This window comes from Elephantulus edwardii, unplaced genomic scaffold (genome assembly GCF_000299155.1).
Source record: "Elephantulus edwardii isolate Elephantulus edwardi_28Jun2011 unplaced genomic scaffold, EleEdw1.0 scaffold00086, whole genome shotgun sequence".
In the NCBI taxonomy this organism is placed as follows: domain Eukaryota; kingdom Metazoa; phylum Chordata; class Mammalia; order Macroscelidea; family Macroscelididae; genus Elephantulus; species Elephantulus edwardii.
Window position 1 is genome coordinate 9,720,939 of NW_006399836.1, and position 5,055 is coordinate 9,725,993.

Genomic DNA, 5,055 nt, shown 5'->3' on the forward strand with positions numbered 1-5,055 from the left:
GAGTGTCAGAGACAGTGTGATTGGCACAGGACAGAGCAGAGTTTAGGGCTGTTGTACATAGGGTCGCTATGAGTCGCAGGTGACTCGTCGGCACATAACAACAACAACAACAACAACATCCTTATTCATTGTCCAGCTCTCAGCAGCATAACAAGTGACTGGACAGACCATGATCTGGAGCAAGCACACCTTATTTCTCAAATGAACATCATTGCTCTTCAGTAGTTTGGAGAGGTCCCTCACTGCAGACTTCCCCCGTCCAATATGTCTCCTGGTTTCCTAATTGCTGGTACCAAATGATTTGATTGTGGCTCCAACTAAAATGAAATCATTGACAGTCTCAATCTTCATCTGTCATGATGTGGCTTATTGGTCCAGTCGGAAGAATCTTTGTTTTCTTGTCATTAAGATGCAATTCATATTGAAGGCTGTAGTCTTTGATCTTTGGTAACAAGTGTTTCAAGTCCTCCTCACTTTCAGCAGAGAGAAAACCTTCCCTAGCACTGATACCTGGGATTCAAACTTGGAGTCTTCCAAACTGTGAGACTTACTTGTCAGTTGCCATATTGGGGGAATGATTTGCATATTGCTAATTACTTTGTAGCTTGGGCATCTGTATGCTGCTTTATTATTGTTCTAATTAGTACAGCACTTGTCTGTCAGTTTACTGTGCTGAGCTGACTTGTGGGTGCTGTGATGCTAAAAGCTGTGCCACCAGGGTGTCGAATGCCAGAGGTCATCCATGGTGGACAGGCTTTAACAGAGCTCCCAGATTAAGACAGAGTAGGAAGGAGGCATGACCATCCTTTTCTGAAGTAGAAAGACTATGAAAACTATCAAGAGGTCTGCCTTGGACACCTTATGGGGTAGATCAAGCCTGTCCTATAGGGTCACTTTGAGTCAGAAGCCACTTGATGCCAGTAGGGTTGGGTTTGAGGCTTCCCTCTTGGTTCTGGACCAGCAAAACTCTGACTTTCCTGATGGAAGTGGAGAAGTCTGAATGGTAGAAGTCAGCCCTCAAGCTCTTATTCTTCAGAGGGGATTCACTGAGTGATCTGTGCCTCTGGAAATTGGGGTGCAGGGGGAAGGGACTCTGTGGAGATTAGTGTTACTCTCTCACATGTGAGAGAAGCGGGTGAGGTGGTTAGGGTGCTCCCAGACTCCTGGGCTTGTAGTCCCTTCCAGCAGGGGGTGCTCAAGCTTTCTTTTGTTTGGTTTCTTAATTAGTTAATTACATCTGTGCCTTGTGATTCACAGCTTAAGTAGCTGATTCCAGGAACCGTCATGTTTCTTGCTCTCTCACCGGTTGTGACAGGTTTACATTCTAGGTCTTAAACATTCGTCTCTAAAGTGGGGGGAAAGGCAGAGACGGGGTGACTCAAGGGCACTCAGCTCATGCCCCGAGTTCCTGACCTTAGTCACAAGAGTTCAGCCCTTGTGTGTTGGGGTTACGTCTTTGCTGAGGGGTATTCTGGGCCAGCTTTCCACGCTCACCACGCTGTTTTAATAGATCCCAGGGCTTCTAGGCAGTGATGTGGACGAGGAGGATGGGCACAGGCCCCGAACACATGTAGGATTTAACCAGGAACAGTGCTGATGGCCGGTATGGAGCAATCTAATTGAGAGACCACTGGGGCTCGAGGGGTGTTGGCCTCCCCATATCCATCGGGCTCAGGGACACCGGGGCTCAAAGAAGTAAGGAGACCTGCTCAAGGTCACACAGCTGGGAGGAGGCGAAGCTGAATCATGTCCAGGTCTTTCTGCCCCAGGCCTGCGCTCTGTTTCCACGCTGCCACCTGGCCAGCTGGGAAGCTCCTTGGATCGCCTGGGAAACTAACGGATGATTCACAAATAGAGGGATTCCAGGCATGGCGCAAGAGATGGAGAGGGAAAACATTGAGCGTGACGTCCCTGAGTCCTGCTTTCGTCAGCTCTGCTCCAACCAGATGCCTGGGACCTTTTGGGAGGGGCACTTCTCTGGGCTTCATGTGGCTGGGAGTCCAAGGAGCTGGTCCTAGGAACTTAGATAAGTCACCGGTCCCTCCAGGCCTCAGGCTTGTCATCTGTGCAGTGGGCAGCGGCCACCCCCAGGGGAGTGGTTGAAGGTGGCCATTTGTGGACAGTGCAGGGCACATAATCAGTGCCACGTGTCCTCTGCCCACTGTCCCCTACCCCACCATTTCTCCCCACCCCCTACCGAATCCCCCTTAGACATTTGGACCTACAACCAGAGGACTCAGAGGCAGCCAGGATGCCTCCTCTTGGAAGTGTGTGTTCCCCCCCACCCCGTGCTGCTGACTCAGCCCTTTCCCTTGCTGGTGGCAGCGTGGACGATGACTGTCCTTGGCTCCCTCCCTCTGCAGTCCTGGCTCTGTGCCCTGGGAACACTGCCCGGGGCAGGGCCACCGAGAGGCCGCAGATGGTGGGGGCCTGCGGAGTTCCCAGTGGGTGAGGCCCTCAGCCTGCTTTCCCTTGACCTCCAGGACCCCTGACCAGGCCTGCGGGGGGCTTCTATGGGATGGGAACAAGAGCATGAGGCTGAGAGATGAGAGAGCTCAGCTTTTATCCTAGTTTAGACTTGACTTCTCTGAGACCTTGAACTACAGACTTGACCTCATGGGGATAGAACAATCCCATTGGATAAATTAGAGTTGCATTAGATCGACTCTCCGAGCTATTCCAGACCTGGTGTTCTCTCTGATGCGCCCTCGAATAGTCAGGAGCATGGTGCCCAGAGACACGCAGTCCAGGGGCTGGCCCCTCATCCTCCACGCTGTGGCCAGATGTGAGGGAGGGCTGGGGTCTAGCCCAAAGCCCCTGACAACTCATCCTCTTGAGGCCATTGATGTCACCGCTTCCCTTTTCCCAGGAACAGAGCCCGGAACTGCAGTGTGGCCTTGTAGTTACACCCGGTGTACCATCGTGAGAGCCTGGGTGGGATAGATCTGTGGGCTCCCCCTCACTGGCTTTGTGACCTTGGACGAGTCCATTCCACTCTCTTCTCTCTCACACATCGCAGGCCACCAGAGTGCTGGGCCTTGGCCAAGCCTGAAAGGCTGCCAACAGAATCATGTGTCAGAGGAGGGTGAAGGGTCTTCGTCAGGGGTCTCTGACCCCAGGGAACTGGGCTGTATGGCTGAGAGCTTTATCAGAGCCTCTGCCAGCCACACCAGAAGGAAACTGAGGCAGGACCCCGCCCAGAGCAGCTCCTTGGTGAACTTGAGATTGGCTGAGAAGACCAGGAGGATGGAAAGCAAGCAGGAGAGTCCAGGGGGATGGGGAGCCTCCGGTGGTACTTAATTAAGTGCTCGCTCGGTAACCAAAGGGTTGGAGATTTGAACCCACCCCAGTGGTGCCTCAGAAGACAGGCCTGGTGATTTGCTTCTGCCATGAAAACCTTCTGGGGTGCAATTCTACTCTCACTCACACGAGGGCGCCACAGTCAGACTCTGCTCCATGGCAACTGGTTTGGGTGGATTGGGGTGTTTTTTGGGGTTGGGTTAGACCCTTATGATATTTGATGGGGTCAGGCTTGTTCATTCACACAGAGAACATTCTGGAATGCATTGTGTGCCCAGACAGAATGGGGACTGGAGCTCCACAGACTCTCAATGACTAGCTCAAGTCACCCGCTGTGGGCGGCAGTGCCAGGATTTGAACCTGGGACTGTAAACCCATGTCTGTGCCCTCTCAACCAACCACCCTGCATCAACTCAGGCTGGAGGACCCCAGAGGGGAGCTGAGGTGAGCCCCAGGTTGATTTCCACCCTGCATCAACTCAGGCTAGAGAACCCCAGAGGGGAGTTAAGGGGGTCCCAGGTTGATTGCTACCCTGCATCAGCTCAGGCTGGGGAACCCCAGGGGGGAGCTGAGGGGAGCCCCAGGTTGATTGCCACCCTGCCCTCGATGAGCAAGTGTGTGGATTCTATGTTTCCCTCGCTTCTTCCCTGGGTTTCACCTTACCCGTTGGACTTCCATCTGTCTTTTCAATCAAACAAAATTCTCCAGGTCACTACAGAGTTAAAGAGGCAAATCCTGGGTTCTGTGTATGCAGGCAGAGCCCAGAGCCAGGAGGGAGAAGGAGGAGGGGACAAGGAAGCCAGCTCACAGCTCCCTCCGCCTTCCCTCTGCCCTCCCATTATCCCTCCCTCCTCCCCTCCTTGGCTGGGCCCGGGGTCTGGGCCAGCAACAAGTTATTAATGCAGACATGGGCCAAGGAGCAAGAGGCGGCCGGGAGGCGCCGGGCCCATGAGCCGCTGTGCAGGCCGCAGGACACTGGGGTGAGTGACAGGAGGTCCCTGCAGGACCAGGAAGGGACAGGGGGTCAGCACCACTTGGAAGGCCTCCGGTCCCACCCATCTATGGCCTGCCCTCTCCCCTGACCTGGGCCAGCACCCTGGCTTCTCATTCTCCTCTCCACCAGGGTTTGCTCAGCGCTATCTGTGGCTTTGGCCCATTGACCTGCCCCGGCTTAGCTGTGCCCACCTGGAGGCACCCTGCCCACCCTCCCCTAGAGATCCCAGCTCTCAACAAGAGGCTGGTGTGATGCCAGAGTCATGGCTTACTCCCCCACACAGTCTCCTCAACCCCCTCTGGCTGTTCCTCAGGGGGGTCCCTCAGTGAGCTGTGGTGGTTGGAATTGTTAAAAGGCTGATTCTGCCGCCTGGCTTCCTACTCCCTGGGTTCTGTGCCTTGGAGCTTTAAACTTCCATCTGGCCAGGGCCAACAGGAAACAGGGATGTCCTCTCACTGTGCCAGCCCTCTGGGGAGGTCCTGCTGTGTCCCCTTCCTGTGGAGGGCAGTCAGGGGAAGCAGGCGTGTGGGGTGGAGGAAAGAACAGATTTTTACTGAGTCTTTTACAAGCCACACACTTCCCCCTGCATTGAAACCCTCCCAAATAAGCTGGGAGGGAGGGAGGGATTGCTTTCATCTCCTTATTGAGTGGGGAAGCAGGAGGCCCAGAGAGGTTGAGCCTCCAGCCCTAAGTGGCACAGCTTGCAAAGCACTCTGGGACGTAGGCTTAACCTTTCCCCATGAGGCCACATTGGTGGCCGG